The 19,440-nt window shown below is 36.2% G+C and overlaps 1 protein-coding gene and 1 pseudogene across 1 annotated transcript in view; one reads left to right on the top strand and one right to left on the bottom strand.

The window, feature by feature from the left end:
- KCTD8 (potassium channel tetramerization domain containing 8) overlaps positions 1-19,440 on the top strand; it is a 279,270-nt gene that overhangs the window by 175,466 nt on the left and 84,364 nt on the right. The window lies entirely within an intron of this gene.
- The window catches only part of LOC114023555, a 55,533-nt pseudogene that overhangs the window by 14,027 nt on the left and 22,066 nt on the right, over positions 1-19,440 (bottom strand).

Raw genomic sequence — 19,440 nt, 5'->3', positions numbered from 1 at the left:
CAGGGGCCCTGCTCACAGTTCCAAAGCAAAGAGGAGTTCTAGGCTTGCAGCTGCAGGGGACCAGGGGCCCTTCCCAGGTAAAGACCAGAGCATTGACCAGGAGAGCAGCAACCAGACCTCCACCCAGGTCATACCCTGGAAGCACCAAAAACTTGCAGACCCCAAGAGCAACCTGAAAACAGCAGCACATAAAAGGCTGAAGCTTTCAATAGTGCCTCCTCAGACTGAGGTGAGCAGAGCTCAACTTTAACATAAAATTCAAAGTCAAGAAACAGGCCAGAAAAATGAGCAAACAACAAAGAATTTGACCATATAAAACTACTATAGTGGCAGGGAAAACCAAGGCATAATTTCAGAAGATAACATTATGAAAACAGCTACCAAAGAAGCTCAAAGAAAATTGCTAATTGAACCAAAACCCAACAAAAATTCATGGAAGAATTAAAGAAATAGGAGTGGGAAAGGAAAAAATTGGGAAAAGAAATTAGAGTGATGCAGGAAAATTATGAAAAGAGAATTAACAGCTTTGTAAAAGAGGCACAAAGAATACTGAAGAAAATAACACCTTAAAAACTAGAATTGGCCAAAATGGTAAAAGAGGCACAAAAATCCACTAAAAAGAACTCCTTAAAAAGAAGAATTGGCTAAATGGAAAAGGAGGTACAAAATCTCATTGAAGAAAATAATTCCTTAAAAATTAAAATTGGGCAAGTGGAAATTAATGACTTTATAAGACATCAAGAAATAATAAAAAAGTTAAAAAAATGAAAAAAAAACAGAACAAGATATGAAATATCTCATTGGAAAAAAAAAACTGACCTGGAAAATAGATTAAGAAGAGATAGTTTAAAAATTATTGGACTACCTGAAAGTCATGATCAAAGAAAGAGCCTAAAAATCGTATTTCAAGAAATTATCAAATAAAACTGCCCTGATATCTTAGGTACAGAGGGTAAAATAGAAATTGAAAGAATCCACCAATCACCTCCTGAAAGAGATCCCAAAATGAAAACTTCCAGGAATATTATAGCCAAATCCCAGAGCTTCCAGATCAGAGAGAAAATACTTGAAGCAGCCAGAAAGAAACAATTAAACTATTGTGAAGCCATAGTCAGGACCACACAAGATCTAGCAGCTTCCACATTAAAAGTTTGAAGGGTTTGGAATATGATATTACATATGGCAAAGGAGCTAAGGATTACAACCAATAATAACCTACTCAGCAAAACTGAGTGTGAATTCTTCAGGAGGGGGGGGGAATGGATATTTAATGAAATAGGGGACTTTCAAGCATTTCTGATGAAAAGATCAAAGCCTTGTAGAGAATTTGACATTCAAGCAGAAGACTTAAGAATCACAAAAAGAGTAATAAAGAGTACAAAAAAGAGTAAACATGGAATAGTAACATAAGGGATTCAATAAACTATATTCACAAATGAGAAGATGGTACTTGTAACTCTTAAGAACTTTATAATTATTAGTGCAGTTCAAAGGAGTTTATACAGACAGAAGGCATGGGCATGAGTCAGTTATGTTGGCATGATCTCCAAAAAAATGAAGAAGTTAGAAAGAGGGATGCACTAGGAGAAGGGTGAAGGAACAGATAGAATGGGGAAATTTTTCTTGCATAAAAGAGGCACACAAGTAAGAACTTTTATAATGGACGGGAAAATGGGGAGGATGGAAGGCAGTGCCTGAACATCACTCTCTTTGGAACTGGTTAAAAAAGGCAAGAATATATATATTCCTATATACGTGTGTGTGTGTGTATGTGTGTGTGTGTGTGTGTGTGTTTATACACACAAAGTTGGGTATAGAAATGCAACTTACTCAATAGGGAGATAGATGAAAGGAATAAGAGAAGGGGGAATCATAAAAAGAAGAATGGATTTAGGGAAGCAGTCATTAGAAGCAAACTAGACTTTTGAAGAGGGACAGGAAAAGAAGGGGGTAGGAGAGAAACAGAAGAAAATAGAGTGCAGGAAAATATACAATAATGTGAATATGAATGAGATGAGCTTATCTGTAAAATGGAAGCAGATAACAAAAGGAATGAGAAATCAGAATCCAACAATATGTTGTTTACAAGAGACATACTTGAAATAGAAACATACACAGAGTTAAAATAAAGGGTTGGAGCAGAATCTAATATGCTTCAGCTGAACTAAAAAAAAAGGCAGGGGTAACAACCATGATCTCAGGCAAAGCTAAAGAAAAAATAGACCTAATTAAAAGAGATAATCATGGAAGCTACATTTTGCTCAAAGGTACCATAGACAATGAAGTAATATCTAAAACTTTTATAGCATGTTGCTCTGATGAAGGCCCCATCTCTCAAATATATACTGGGTATAGAACTGAGTCAAATTCATAAAAATAATAGCCATTCTCCAGTTGATAAATTGTCAAAGGATATAAATATGTAGTTTTCAGAAGAAGAAACCAAATCAATCTATAGTCATATGAAAAATACTATAAATCACTACTGACTGGAGAAATGCAAATAGCAATAACACTGGGGTACCACCTCATGCCTATGAGAAATTACAAATGCTGGAGAGGATGAGGAAAAAATAGGTACACTAATGCACTGCTGGTAGAGTAGTGAACAGGTCCATCCTTCTGGAGAATAATTTGAAACTATGCCCAAAGAACCATAAAACTGTACATACCCTTTGACCTCGCAATACCACTACTAGGGCTGTATCCAAAAGAGATAAAAGAAAAATGAAAAGGACCAGTGTGTACAAAAACATTGATAGTAGTTCTTTTTGTGGTGGCAAAGAATTGGAAAGTGAGGGGATGCTCATCAGTTGGAGAATGGCTGAACAAGTTGCCGCATATGATTGTGGTGTAGTACTATCGTGCTATAAGAAATAATGAGAAGAGTTGTTTCACAAAAAAAAATAACATGGCAAGAATTATATGAACTGATGCAAAGTGAAATGAGAAGAACTGGGAGATCATTATACACGGTGATTACAATGTTGTAATGATGATCAACTGTCAAAGACTTGGCTGTTCTGATCAATACTTTGATCCAAGACAATTCCGAAGGACTTGTGATAAAAAAAAAATGCTATGCCTCTCCTGAAAGAGAACTGATGAACTCTGAATACAAATTGAAGTATAATTTTTTCACTTTCTTTTTCTTTCTTTTGTTTGAAATATGTGTAATATGTTCTGCATGATTTCATATGTATAGTTGATACCATGCCTTCTGAGTAGGTATGGGAGAGAGTGCGAAGGAGGTAGAGAATTTGGAACTAAATATTTAAAAAGAAAAGAATGTTAAAAAGTAATAAATTAAAAAGAATAATTACTGAAAAACAGATAAACAAGAACACTAGAAGTTACAAAATCTGTATGGTAATCTCCATTGAATTTCTGGCTCATGAGGTGATTTTTGGCCACTTACTTTACCTTTCTTGTTATCAGTTTCCTTATCTGTATAACTCTTAATTGGGTAATTAGTACGTTGATAAGATAATGAGCACTTTAAGGCCATGGAGGAAAGGTAAATCAGTTTAAACACTTTTCCTGTAGCAAAAAAACCAAACCAAAACAAAAAAACAAACAAAAAAAACTGGAAACAAAATAGATACCTATTGATTATGGAATGGCTAAACAAATTTTGCTTCAAGAATGGAATGTCTGCACATCATATGAAATAATGAATATGAAGTTTATAAAGAAGCATGGGAAAACATGGGAACTGATCAAAATAAATTAAACTGAGTCAGGAAAACAATTGCACATTGGCTATAAGAATGTGAATAGAAAGAACAACCAACAAAGACAAATCAAAACTGAATGCTATAAAATTAAAATGCCCAAGATTGGTCCTAAAGAAGAGTGAGAACACAATAGGAGATGTGACAACATGATACTTCTCCTTCTTTGTAAGAGATGAGAGACTGATCATGGAACACTGAAGCTATTGTTCAATGCATTTCAACTTGTGACATTGGGAGTTTTCTCGGCAAAGATACTGGAGTGGTTTTCCATTACCTTCTCTAGTTCATTTTACAGATGAGGAAATTGAGGCAAACAAGTTTAATGATTTGCACGGGGTAAAATTGCTAGTTAATGTTTGAAGTTGGATTTGAACTCAGGTCATCCTAACTCCAGGCTTAGCACTATGCCACCTAGCTGCCCCTATAATCTGATAAGGAAAGACAATGTACAAAAGAAAGCCACAAAGGAGGGTGGAGGGGATTACCAGAGAATATCTGGGGCAGGGTCATAGGGTTTCCATAAAGTCAAAACCAAGCAGACCTAATGATGGGAAATTGAATTACAAAAAGTCTGTGAGTCCTGTATCAAAGAAGGTTTTTGAAGGAACTCAAAACCACTTTTTAGCCCTCCAATCAGTAGGAGGAGGCAACTGAGGATGAGTAGAGAAAGTATGGAATATGAAAACATGAGTTGATCTGTGTGCTGATTAGATCTCAGGTTGGACTTCATTTTTGGCTAAACATTTTTTTCTGACTTTTTAAAAATCTCTATCATAAGAAATAGTTCTCTGTTAGGTGTATATATTGGGAAATAAAGGTGATGTTCAAACAAAACTTTTACATTTTTAAAAAGACTCTGTCAGTTCCTTGGCTAGGTGTTAAAGGGATCTGTTATACAGGTCCACTCAGCCTTAAATGATTATTCTATCTAATAGGAGAAAGTAAGACATGTATTCTTATAAGTATAATAGAAAGTGTTTTTAAGGGGTAAGAGGTAGAGTGGGACATATGGACATGTGATTTCATCACTCTAGTGAATATCCTGTGAGAAAATTCTTTCTAACACTGGGCTAGGGTGAGCAACAACTATTGCTGAGAATAACTTTCTCCCTTCTCTCCCCAGCCCCCCACCCCCTTTTATCAAGTATGTTGTCAGATCTTGTTTTCTAACTTCACAACATCTTTTGTCCTCTTCTAGCCACTCTAGTTCTGTCTTTCTTTTTCTCTCCCTGGGACTTGTTCAATAGCCTTTTAATTGTCTCAAGTCTCTTCCCACTTCAGTCTATTCTTACCTTTGAAACCAAGGTAATTTTTCCGAAGCTTAGATCTCACTATGATACCTAGTAGAGTCATTGGCTCTTTATCACCTGCAGGATCAAACAGAAAGTCCTTTGATTTTTAAAGCTCTTCATAATCTGACTCCTTCCTCCATTCTTACATTTGTTGCCCCCCTCCCCATATAGTCTAGCTACATCATCCTACTTACAGTGTACACAGCACTCTATCTTCCAACTTTGTGCCTTTGCACTGGCAATCTCATGTGACTGAAATGTTCTGCCCTCTCATTTCCATCTCTGTTTCCCTGGCTTCCTTCAAGATTTATCCCAAGTCCTGCTTTATGCAAGATTTTTTTTACAATTCTCTCTGCCTCCCAGTGTCTTTCTCTCTCATATTACCATCATTTCAACACAAATCTTACATGAATCTAGTTGTTTACATTTTGTCTCTCTCATTAGAAATTATTATCCTTGAGAGCAAAGACTGCTTTTACCTTTTGTGTATGCTCCTAGCACTTATCACAGTGCTAGCACGTAGTCAACTTTTAATAAATTGTTGCTTGAATGACTATAAATGATGCTGTTTTTTTTTTAAATCTAGGACAAAAATAGCATGGACTGATGTCATAAAATGTTCAGGAGAGTAGGAAATTATGTGAGCAATACAGTAGTAGAACAGTAAGGCTTTTGTTCACATAATAATGAATGGCTTATTCACATGTTTCACCTGAGTGGTTGAATTTGTATAAAGAGTTCATGATGTGAGGAAAATGAGAGTATACTTGAACAATTTTTGTCCTAAGTTGCAGTGTCTCTCTGCTTACCAAATAAATTAAATATTTATTTTCCTAAGATGAATTCTGAGCTCTTCTAGCCTTCTTATCAATCATGGTGATTATTTTTGTTTTTAGATTTCTCTAAGAAATGGCATCCTATCAATAAGATATGTTGCCCCTCTGATGCTTTCAAAGACCCATATATTATGATTTGATCAGTTTGTTTGAGGGAATTCTTCAAATTTACCATCCACTCTTCTGATCATTTTCTCTCCTTCCCTTTACATTCTTATAGTATATTCATCTGTAGACATATGACTTCACTTAAAAATTTCTGGTTCTCTTCTTGGATACCATCTGACATGAACTCCTGATCCTTCTACTCCTCTTTATCATATAATACACTTACAACTTTCTGTAGTAATAGGCTTGTCAGATACATGTGACCAGTTTTCTTACTGCAAACCACACCCCCATTTCAGTTCAAATCTTTCATGATTATATTTGCACAAGTTCAGAGAAATATGTTTTTGTCAGCACTTGATAGGTGCACTCAACTCTAACTAAATTTTAGCAAGCTTTAATAAGGTATCTCATACTATTATTGTTGAGAATGTGGAAAGATACAGACTAGACAATAATGTAGTAAGATCCATAACTGGTTGGATGGCTGGACTCAAAGATTAATTGTGAATGATTCAGTCATTGTGAAAGGATGTTTACAGTGAAGTACCCAGGGATCTGTGTTTGGTTTTGTTTTATTTTACATTTTTATCAATGATGTGGGTAAAAACATAGATGCTATGCTTATCAAATTTGCAAATGACACAAGGCTGAGACATATATCTAACATGATGGATAATGAGGATGGTATTCAAAAGAACTCAACAATTTAGAGCATTGGTTTAAATCTAATAAAATGAAATCCAGCAAGAATAAATGTAAAGTCTTATAGTTGGGTTCAAAAAATTAATTTTACAGAAATAAGAAAAATAAGGCATGGGTAAATATCTATTAGCTTTATTGGACAACAAGATCAATATGAATCAGTAGGGTGATGTTTCAGCCCCAAAAGCTAATGTTGAGGTATGTTAAGAGTGGCATAGATTTTGTTAGTCATTCAGTGCTCTGCTCTTATTAGACCTCGTCTGGAGTATTGTGCATAATTTTGGCCACAGTTGTTTAACAGAGACATTGATAAGCTGGAGAGTGTTCAGTGGAAAGTAACCAAGATGGTCAAGGACTTGAGTCTATGATATGAGAATCAATTGAAGGAACTGGTTATATTTATCTTGGAGAAAAATCTTAGGGGAAGGGGGAGAGATGATAGCTATTTTAATGTATTTGAAGTGTTGTAATATGGGTAACAGATATGACTTATTCTTCCTAGAGGGCAGTGCTGGGATCAATAGGTGGAAGTTGTAAAGAGGCAAATTTAGGTTTATGTCAAGGAAAAAAACAACCTAACAATTCAAGCTTTCCAATGGAGGAATGGGCTGCCTTAAGAGCTAGTGGCTTTCCCCTACTTCAAGTAATGACTGGATGACTACTTGTCAGTTATATTTTATCAGGGATTCTTGTCATATATAGGTTGTACTAGATAGCTGCTGAAGTCCCTTCCAATTCTCAAATTTGGTGATTCTTGCCAAGAACCCATTAGTTCTATATTTTCAGCTGCTGTCCAAAAATCTAAATTACATATTTAAGCAGCATCTTCTTATCCAGCTGTTGTCTGAATTGCCTTTCAACTAGCATTGTTAATGAATATACTACCTGCATCTCCAAGATCATCAGGGTTTTTGTCTTTTGTTTGCACAAGACCACCATATTTAGCAATACTTTCTAGGTTACCTCTAGTAGTAACACTTTTTCCCAAATGACTGATTTTACAAAGGATAGAGACCATTAGATCTGACAGATCTGGGGAAGCTTACCATCCCCTTGCAGACATATGCCCTGGGAAGTTAGCAAATGTCACTGTTATTTATTTCAGGGATAGATAATTGTCTTAGTATCTGCATCCTTTTCCTTCTCTGAAAATTGTCAGATGCCTTCTCACTTGATAGCACCTGTGGATCCAATAATTTTTCCTTTTAGCACAAAAATCTTCATTCAGGGATCATCTAGGTCTTTCCATTATTCAGGCATTTTTAACATGAGGTCCATATAGATTTCAAGGGGTCTGTGAATATAGATGGGAAAATATACCTTCGTTTACGTAATCTTCCTAATGCCATGGTCCTCTTCTAGAATGAAGGACAAAAAACAACAACAATTGAAATGTTGCATTTCAATTAGGATTTAAAAAATATTCTGAAAAGGGAACCATAGACTTCATCACACTGCCAAAGGGTTCTGTGGCAAGAAAAAAAAAGTTAACTCCTGTTTTACAGGAAGAGACTCATACTTATTTTATAGCCCTAAATGTTCTTTACTGCATCTTGCTTTCTTTTATGAAATCATGCATTCCCGCTTTCTAACCTCTTGACAGACCTGTCTTCTCTGCCCTCTAATTTCTTCCTCTAAGAATTACCATTCCTTCAAAGACAATTTTATCCTTCCTAATTATCTTGAAAATACAAATTGATTCCTCCATTTCTTTCATGTCTCCTCTAGGACTGAGACCAACTTGTACTTTGTATATACGTGCATGTAACAAATACCTGGCAGAAATGCAAAGCTAGCACATTGTAACTGGTCATCAAAAAAATTCTTGCCCTACATATTTACTTGTAGTAGTTCTCGATCGTCTCTTCTGATAACTTTTCAGCTAACCCATGAGGATTCTACTGCGGCATACACCCATTTGTGAAACATGAGAATCTTAATGTGAAAATAATGAGAACTAGCCAACTCTTTTCTCCAGATACAGAATTCTGTCTTGGATACTATGTTATCTGACCCAAATTTGATGATGGGTAGTGATGGTAAGGCTTAATTATTCTAGCATGTAGAAATAAATAAGACACATATATCCAGTATGGAATCTGATTTCTTAATGAGATAAACTCATCTCATTTCAACTTCTTGCCACTCTCAGATATTTCCCCCAATACTAACCCTCAACTCTAAATGACTACATCAAAGACATATTTTACTGGCAAAAGACATGGGCCTTATATGTAGTTAGCAAGTCATTTATTTCAGCCAACTGGCATTTATTAAGTGTTTATATATTAAGCATTATCTGTGTTACACAGAAGTAAACTCTGGAGATAATAATGAAAGGCAAAAATTCAGTTCCTGCACTCAAAGAACTCACATTCTAATAGGGGAAACAACATTCACATTAGTGCATACATATATATGAGATATATACAGTATAAATGGCAAGTGATTTCAGAGGGAAGATGGTAATAGTGTATGGGGCCTGGTGGAGGAGGGTGAAGGTTGGAGGAGACTGGGAAAGGCTTCTTGTAGTAGCTGAAATTTAAGTAGTAAAAGTTAACAAAATGACAGCTTGAATGTTGTAGTAGTGTCCTGTAATATTAAATTACTCAGTGGAGACCTCTGGAATTTAGATAGAAGCCTTGTACAGGCTTCAGAGAAGTTGTTGTTCAGTTTTTTTTTCCTGTCATGTCCAACTTTTTGTGACCATATTTGGGGTCTTCTTGGCAAAGTTACTGGAGTGGTTTGCCATTTCCTTCTCCAGCTCATTTTACTGATGAGGAAACTGAGGCAAACAGGGTTAAGTGAATTGCCTAGGGTCACACAAAGCTAGTAAGTGTCTGAGGCTAGATTTGAACTCAGGTAAATGAGTTTTCCTGACTCCAGGCTTGGCACTCTATCCACTGGGCCACATAGCTGCCTTCAGGGAAAGTGTGAGCACAAATGACAAAGGGTAATTATGCAATTATTAATTGCAATCTGCCGTGGGGAAAGGAGTACCCATGATGGTTCACAGAGTCATATTATTATAGAATATAGTCATCCTACATCCTATTCATGTCCCATAAGATGCTGAACCCTCTCAGGAGGAATTCTCAAATTGTCCCTTTTCAACATTTTCAAAGAGCCTTGTCCATTTTGTGTCTGTGACAATAATAATAGCTAACACTTATTTAGCACTTGGAAATTTGAATATGCTTTGAAAGAATTATTTCATTTGAGCCTCACAACAATCCTGTGAGGTAGGCCCTGCAAGTATTTTTATCATTATTTTATATATATGAAAACTGAGGTTCAGTGAGGTTCAGACTAACCCATGGTCAAGGGCAGTTATCTTCCTGACTCCAAGTCTGCACTGCATTGCTTTTTTATGTCAATATACCCTTAAATACTCTGTTCTTCCTGTCATGTGCTGAAAGACTAAAATATTAGCTACCTACTTCACAGGATCCTTGGAAAAATCCCCAAAAGTGAATAGCACATGTAGTCATAGAATGAGCTCTTTTAATTGACTTTTTCTTACAGAAATCAGAATTTTCCCACTCCTAATCCTGAATTTGTTTGCTCCTTTTAGCAATTACCCTTTTGAACCTTTCGAGCTTGAATCTTAAACTGCTTGTTGTTTGCCAAGATTAAACACTAATTAGGACTCAGAAGTTACTTAGGTTTCTTTGCTAATGTTATCCAAAGCCATGTTAACATCCCAGGTTAATATTCTCTAGTAAATAGTAGTGATAAACTTATATAATTTCAACTGTGCCAAGTTGAATCATTTGCCTGGAAAATAATTTGAGCTAAGTAATGTGATGGATGATACTCTACAACAATGACTGAGTGGGAAGAGGTCACTTCCTGAGAAGAAAGAACTTCTTAAAATAATTTTCAAAATCTAACTGTACTACTCATATAAATATTTTTCAAAACCCTTAAAAAGAGAGACTATAGTGAGGTGTTAGTTTCCATATTAACCCCATGAATCACTTCTAATGGAGAAGCGACAGTTTCCATCTGTTCAAGCCCTTTGATTTTTTTCTTCCTTTCAGATTCAATGGATAATTTACTTTATATTATCCATGGGGCAGTTGAAAGAGCACTGTGTCTGCAATCAGAGGATTTAGGCTCAAATCTTCCTGTGAAACTTACTATCTGTAACCTTGCACAAGCAACTTAATTTCTATGATACTCAATTTCATCTACTATTTAAAAAAAAAAGCAGATTGGGTTAAATGGTTTTTGAGGTCTTTTTAATTCTCTATCTTTCAGCCTATGATATATGAACTGAATTGAGGTGTTAGTTAATGAGATCTGCAATGTAAGGTCTGTGGTGATTATCTGTGTCTTTGAAATTACCAGAGGCCTCATTATGGTTATGCATTGTAAAGAAACTGAAAAAGCAACAAATAACTTTTTGAAACTGGAATGAACTAAGTGGGCTGCCTTGTGGACTATCAAGTTCCTCATTAATGGAGGTAGTCAGGCAAAGCTCAGATGATTATTTGTTGATGCTATTGTAGAAGGGCCTTGTGCTTTGGGTAAAGATTGAATTTGATCCTCTCTAAGGTGCCTTTTTCTTTGAGATTCCATGATGCTATGATTTTCTGATTCACTGGGACTTCCAAAGAAGCTTTAATTCTTTCTATAACTAGTCTTTAGATTTCTGGCATTAATGAATTAAATCAACAGAAATATCGAATTTCTGGATCAGCTTTCCTTCTGTATCCATTTTGATGATGTATCCTAAATCAAAGATTTAGAACCAAAAAGAAGCTTAAAAGTCATCTACTCCAACCCCCTCATTTTATAGAAGAGATATACCTCAACTCCATATGGTCATCTGTAAAGTGATAGGATAGTGCCCAATATTCTGGAAGATTGTTGACAAAAGGGAAATGAAACTTGATCTTGTTTTATTCTTTATTTTAATACATAAAGTATTCTGTTAAGCAGTCAATAAAAAAAACACCAGGCTACTTCTCTATTGATTAAGAGGAATGGAGCTGGTCTTATCTCATCCAGTGGTATTCATGACAACATTCAATCTAAAAATAATAAAAAAAAACTTTTATGCCTTTACATTTGACATTTCCCTTGTGATCTACCCTTGTTTGTATATACATAATCATGTTACTACTAATTCACTGTTGTGGATCACCTTAAATGTACTGGGGTTCCATATGGAAGAAAGATTTAGAAGAACCAATGAGCTTTAGCATTTTACTTGATATATAAAGAATTAGGCTTATTGATTCAGTGAAGAGAAGGCTCCTAACCACAAAAACTATGCAGAAGGAGCAATCCTCCAATCTACATTTCATAGTATAGTGGAAAGAGCACTGGATTTGGAATTAAAGACCCTGGGTTCAAATCCTGACTTTGTCACACACTACTTTGTGTGATCTTGAGCACATTGTTTACCTTTATGGGCTATAGTTTTCTCATATTTTTTTAATAAGTGGCAGAATTTTAATTGAAATCCATGTTCTCTGACTCCAAACACAGCACACTTTCTAATGTACTAAGTATTGAGAATCCTTGAGTGATATGGATGAAAACATCCATATTTGTACAGATGGGAGAATGGCATTCATCAGTTTTTTTTTTTCTGTTGTGTTCATTACTTTTGGTGATCATAATTGTTCTCTGCCAGGAGAAGCAGAGGGTACCCAAGTTTCTCCCAGGAACTCTCCTCTCCAGTGCAGGGAAAAGGGATACTCAAACTACATACCTGGGTTTGTTCAGGTGAATTATTCAGAGGTCTTGACTGGTTCAGCTTTCAGAATTTTGAGTCTTTTCTTCTTGCAGAATTTTAATAGGTATTCTTGTCTGTTACCTTTCTGTCACATGTTCCTGTTGAGGTCTAGAGGCTTGGGAATACTGAGCCCTCAAAATGTGGAGAGCAAGAGACATGGGTCCTGCCCGAAAGAATTTGACCCAAGCTTTTTTCAGCCAGAGACAAAGTTTATTAAAGATCCTCCATATTGGCCAAAATCTTAAGGAATCTGAACATTTGTGAGCTACTGGCTAGGTTCTTAAGGAATCTGAGCTATAGTTGTCTCATCTTAAAATGAAGAGATGGGACTAGATGGCCTATAAAATTCCTTCCAACTCTAAATCTGGGATCCTCTTATCTTTGCTTGAGTTCAAAGTAGAAAATGGCCTAAAAATGTAGAAACACATATAAGTAAAAGACCCATGCAATTAAGAGCTATTGAGCTCTAGAGCTTATTGTGATTAACGAATCTACCTCCTAGAACTTTTCAAGAAGAAGATCCATATCAGTCCAGGATAATTTCTGGGAAGCCCCCAGAATCACCACAGGTTCTTGTTCCATTCTGAAGGTACCTCCCAGCTTTGAGAATGAAGGATATTAATCTTGATGATACACATTGCTAGTTGCTATTTAAGATTGTGCATCGATTTTGGAAAATAATGTCTCAATATTTGGGCCTTTAAATAACTCGTAAAAATGAAAATATATCTATCTACTCCACTTGGTCCATAATGATAGTGATTGAAAGTTTCATTTTATTCATTTTATGAATTCTAAAAATTAGTTTTCTCACCTCCATATATTTTGGTATATTAATGTAGATTTTACAGTTATATTCTCTTTTTTATTTCAAAATGAAAATTATTTTAAATCTTTTAGTGTATGAATTTGCAAGTGCTTTATAATAATTGTACAGTGAAAAAAGATCTTGATGCCAGATCCTCTAAAAGAATGTCTGACTGAGAATGTCTTTCATATTTGGAATTTAGAATTCCTACAAAGCACAGTAGAATTCCCATTTCAGACCATCTGGTCTTGTTGCTTTGGTAGATATTGAAAGTAGCATCACTAGCCTCTATAATAATGACTTTCAAATTGATTTGTCTCTTGGTATGAATGTGGAGTTTAGTTTATCCAGAAACAAATTTACTTTCTCTGGGGTAAGAATAGATTTTTTCAAGTTTGTGCAATTTTGTTTAAACCCAAAGAATCATTATTAATAACTTCAATTTGTTGGGTTCCCTTCGGGTCACCTATTCCCACTATTAAACAACTTAGACACTACATGCTCAATCTGTTGTGCTAAAAATATTCCATGTCTCATGAAAGATACTTGGCTCATGTATTTGTATTTCAGAATTAATGGTAGATTGGCTTGCTGAGTTTTTTAATAACTCAAAACTGTAGTCATTATGTTTTATCTGGCAGTGAAGAGGATTACATTGTGCATAAACACATGCTTGGCGGGCAGGCAATATTGATGGGTGCCCTGGATAAATAGCTTTTCCATTTGTATAATCATTTACATGACCTGCAGTTGTGTGTGAATTTTGTAGAATAAAAATGGAAGGGCCTATAGGCAAAACTGATCATCTAGGATCAATTCCAGGCAAAGACAAAGAACTCATCATATCTGATTCTCTACTGGAAAACACAGTGCCCCTTTTATTACTTTTACATTATTTTTCAGTAAGACCAACTTTATGCAAAATCCAAACAAAAAAGAAGCAAAAACAATGAGAACAGTTTGAAGTATACCATAGCATTATGACACAAAGTCTCATAATATAACAGTGTGAAATCTGATCATTAAGAAAAATTCAGTTGTATTTGGAATTGAAGTTGAGGATTACTCAAAGGACAAGGAAGGTTTGAATGGTGGATGTGAGCCACACAAATGAAGAATTAAAAAAGAGAAGTGGTGTATCATCAAAGAAATGTGTGACCCAGAAAGAAAGTGGGTTGTTCACACAATCAGTACAAAGGATGGCCATCACAAAGTCCATGTATTCCATTAATATCCTCAAGATGTTAGGAGAGTTTGAAGAAATCCTCTCTATGACAAACTAGGGAAGGGATAAGATACACAGGATAGGCAGGCATGGATGGGTGGTTACTCACAACTCTGGAGAGCATCTCATCAATGAGAACATAGCTCTGTTGGAATATTTGACTATGATTTTAGTGATAGCTGCATTTTCTCACATTATAATCCTTTGAAACTTGTTAATTTATATATGGAGACTTAGTTAAAAAGGATTTTCCATTAACCAGCATAGACTCTCACTTGATCATTTTGAAACTTATTTTTTACTGTGTCCCAAAAATCTTAGTGCAGTTTTAAGCTTGAGTAGCTTGTTGTTTTATGGTATCAGATGGTCTTCTGTGCTTTGTGGGACACAGAGAACTTTGGCAGTGGTGTGGCAGAGTCTGTATAGCCAGACTTTTCTTCATCTTTTCAGAATACCTGATATTTTATTTCAGAATCTCTGTAGGTATATTATTTCATATTTAGTACAGGTATTTTAAATCTTTCACGTTGGAATGATATAAAGAGCTGGAATGGATTTTGGTGTTTATCAAGTCCATTCCCCTTCTTTTACACATGCCTCAACAAATGCTGATGAGAGTAAGATTCATTCATTCTCTCTTACCTCCCCCCCACCTCCTCTCCACTGTAAAAGTTTTTTCTTGTGTTTTATATAATTTACCCCATTCTACATCTCCCTTTTTCCTTCTCCCAGTATAATCCTCTCTCACTCCTTAATTTTATTTTTTAGATATCACTCCTTCATCTTCAACTCACCCTGTTCCATCTATCTGTCTATCTATCTACCTATCTATCCATCCGTATTTTTTCCCTCCAACTCCCCTAATACTGACAAAGGTCTCATGAGTTACAAATATCATCTTTCCATGTAGGAATGTAAACAATTCAACTTTAATGTGAGGAATTCTCTTTTCTGTTTACCTTTTCATGCTTCTCTTGAGTCTTCTATTTGAAAGTCAAATTTTCTATTCAGCTCTGGTCTTTTCATCAAGAATGCTTTAAAGTCCTCTATTTCACTGAATGTCCATTTTTTTCCTGAAGGATTACTCAGTTTTGCTGGGTAGGTGATTCTTGGTTGTAATCCTATCACCTTTGACTTCTGGAATATTATATTCCAAGCCCTCTGGTTCCTTAATGTAAAAGGTGCTAAGTCTTGTGTTATCCTGATTGTGTTTCCACAATACTTGAATTGTTTCTTTCTGGCTGCTTTTCCTTGACCTGGGAACTCTGGAATTTGGCTATAATATTCCTAAGGGTTTTCCTTTGGGGATCTCTTCCAGGATGTGATTGGTAGATTCTTTCCATTTCTATTTTACCCTCTGGTTATAGAATATCAGGGCAGTTTTCCTTGATAATTTCTTGAAAGATGATGTCTAGGCTCTTTTTTTTTTTTTTTTTGGCAATGGCGGTTAAGTAACTTGCCCAGGGTAACACAGCTAGGAAGTGTCTGAGGCTGGATTTGAACTCAGGTCCTCCTGACTCCAGGGCTGGTGCTCTATCCACTGTACCACATAGCTGCCCTCTAGGCTATTTTTTTGATCATGGCTTTCAGGCAGTTTGATAATTTTTAAATTATCTCTCCTGGATCTATTTCTCAGGCCAGTTGTTTTTCCAATGAGATATTTCCCATGGCCTTCTATTTGTTCATGCTTTTGGTTTTGTTTTACAAAGTCTTGATTTCTCATAAAGTCATTAACTTCCATTTGCTCCATTCTAATTTTTAAGGAAGTATTTTCTTCAGTGAGCTTTTGGACTTCCTTTTGCATTTGGCCAATTCTGTTTTTGAAGGCATTCTTCTCCTCATTGGCTTTTTGAACCTCTTTTGCCATTTGGGTTAGTCCATTTTTTAATGTGTTATTTTCTTCAGTAATTTTTTTGGGGGGGTCTCCTTTAGCAAGCTGTTGACTTGTTTTTCATGATGTTCTTGAATCACTCTCATTTCTATTCGCAGTTTTTCCTCTACTTCTCTTACTTGCTTCTCAAAATCCTTTATGAGCTCTTCCATGGCCTAGGAATGATTCATGTTTTTCTTGGAGTCTTTGGATGTAGGAGCTTTGACTTTGTTGCCTTCTTCTGGTTGTATATTTTGATCCTCTTTGTCACCAAAGTAAGATTCTATTGTCTGACTTTTTTTTTTGCACAGTTTGCTCATGATCCCAGCCAATTACTTGAGTTTTAAACTCTTTGTTAAGGTAGGGGTCTGCTTCCAGTGTGGAGAATGTACTGTCCCAAGCTTCAGGGTTTTTGTGCAGTTAGATGTTTTCAGAGATACTTCTAGGGACCTGTAAATTTTCAGTTCTTCCAAGGTGGCATGATCAAAGGCAAGGTGTTCATTCCTTTCCTGGCCTGTGCTCTGGTCTATGAGTGACCACAAGCACTCTTTTTCTGCCTTGGAACGGTGAGAAGAATTCCCTCTCCATTGCCACCACAAGCCCCACCATGCCAGCATTCCTCCTTGCCCATGACTGCCACCCAGAACAGTGACCTGGATCCAAGCAGGGGCAAAGCAACAGAACCCTGCCTCAGCACTAGCAAAAAGATCCCTGCACTCCTCCTCTTATCAGTCACTTGATCCCCCCCTCTCTCTGTGGGCCAAGAGCAGCAGCTACCATAGACTGAGCTCCTTTCTCACCGTGGTCATAGATCTTCTCTGCTGACCTTCTAAGTTAAGTTGTCTTTGGTGTTTTTGGGTTAAGAAGTCTGGAAATTGCCACAGCTCCCCTTGATTCAATCCTCTAGCATTTTTTTAATTGAATTCCAAATTCTCTCTCACTTCAGCTCCTCCTGTACATACTGAAAAGAACAAGAAATAGAATATCAATTATATTCTATTTCAATTCTATATCAATTATATATGTGAAGTCAGGCAAAATATATTTCTATATTAGACATGTTGTAATTAAGCATGTATTCTAAATAGATCAAGGATAGGGTTAAAGGGCCTATGTTTGTGTTCAGTTGTTTTTCAGTCATGTCCAAACCTTCATGACCCCATTTGGGGTTTTCTTGACAAAGATACTGGAGTGGTTTGTCATTTCCTTCTCCAGCTCCTTTTGCAGATGAAGAACTGAGATACAGAGGGTTATGTGACTTGCCCAGGGTCACACAGCTAGTAGGTATCTGAGGCCAGATTTGAACTCATGAAGATCAGTCTTCTTGACTCTAGGCCCAGCACTCCACCTAACTACCCAAAGGAGCTATATATATAATTAATATCTATAACTACATGTTTTTGATAGTAGCAGTGGCAAAAAATTGGAAACAAAACAGGGCCCACCAAAGGAATAATGGCTAATATACAAATGTAATGGTTTATTACTATGGCATAAGAAATGACAAATATAGTGGATTCTGAGAAACATGGGAAGACTTGCACGAACTGAAGAAAAGTGCAGGGAGCTGTAGATAGGGATTAATGACCCTAATTATTCTTGAATTTATCACATTTCCTTAGAAGACAACCTTAGTTAAAAGGCAAAGAGAAGAAAAGAAACTAACAGAAGAAAATTCTTCAAATGAAGTTTTAGATAATCTGAAAAGAAGCAAGAGTCCATGTTATCTCCACATCTGAAGATATGATGAATGATGAGGAGAGAGTAAGTGTTCAACTGTATCAAAAGTGCTGGAGAGCTCAAAAAGAAAAAAAAAAGAGGTTATTGGTGTTATTCAAGAACTTAACACCAACTTCTTAGTCTTTCCTGAATATTTGGCACCTTTCATATCAACTTGAATAGTATTGATCCATGAGGATTCTATATGCTTTCCAACTCCCCCAGAATTTTATTTTTTTGGTAGCACCCCTTTTTTTAATTAATAAGTTTATTTATTTTTAGTTTTCAACATTTACTTCCACAAGATTTTGAGTTCCAATTTTTCACTCCATCTTGCCCCTCCCCCCACCCCAAGATGGCATGCATTCTGAATACCCCTCTTCCTAGTCTGCCTTCCCTTCTATCTCTCCCCCACTTCTCTTATCCCCTTCCCCTTCTATTTTCCTGTAGGGCAGGATAGATTTCTGTACCCCACTTCCTGTATTTCTTATTTCCCAGTTGCATGTGGAAACATTTTTTTTAAACATGTGTTTTAAAACTTTGGGTTCCAAATTTTTTCCCTTCCTCCCACCCCACCCACCCTCATTGAAAAGGCAAGCAAATCAATATAGGTTATACACGTGCAGTTATGCAAAACACTTCCGTAGTAGACATGCTGTGAAAAACTAACTCTATTTCCCTTAATCCTATCCTGCCCTCCCCCATTTATTCTATTCTTTCTTTTGACCCTGTCCCTCCTCAGAAGTATTTGCTTCTGATTACCTCCTTTCCAAATCTGCCCTCCTCTCTATCATCCCCCTACTCTCTTGTCCCCTTTACCCCTTATTTTCCTGTAGGTAAGAGAGATTTCCATACCCAATTGAGTGTGTATGTTGTTCCCTCCCTAAGTCAAATCCTATGAGAATAAGATTCACTCATTCCCTGTCATGTTCCCCTGTTCCTCCACTGTAAGAGCCTTTTCTTTTCTGTTTTTTTTTGTGAGATAATTTACCCTGTTCTACCTCTCCCTTTCTCCTTCTCCTTGTATAATCCTCTCTCACCCCTTAATTTTATTCTCCAGATATGACCCCTTCATCTTCAGCTAACCCTGTGCCCTCTATTTATCTATCTATCTATCTATCTATCTATCTATCTATCTATCTATCTATCTATCTATCTATCTATCTATCTATCTATCTATACATACATAAAAATTTTCCCCCCAACTACCCTAATACTGACAAAGGTCTCATGAGTTACAAATATCATCTTTCCACTCAGGAATGTAAACAGTTCAACCTTAATAAGTCTCTTATGATTTCTCTTTCCTGTTTACCTCTTCATGTTCCACTTGAGTCTTGTATATGAAAGTCAAATTTTCTATTCAGCTCTGGTCTTTTCGTCAAGAATGC

This window comes from Vombatus ursinus, unplaced genomic scaffold (genome assembly GCF_900497805.2).
Source record: "Vombatus ursinus unplaced genomic scaffold, bare-nosed wombat genome assembly UNPS02014818.1, whole genome shotgun sequence".
NCBI lineage: Eukaryota > Metazoa > Chordata > Mammalia > Diprotodontia > Vombatidae > Vombatus > Vombatus ursinus.
Note: the sequence above shows the minus strand (reverse complement) of the source record. Positions and strands in the feature narration are given on the sequence as shown.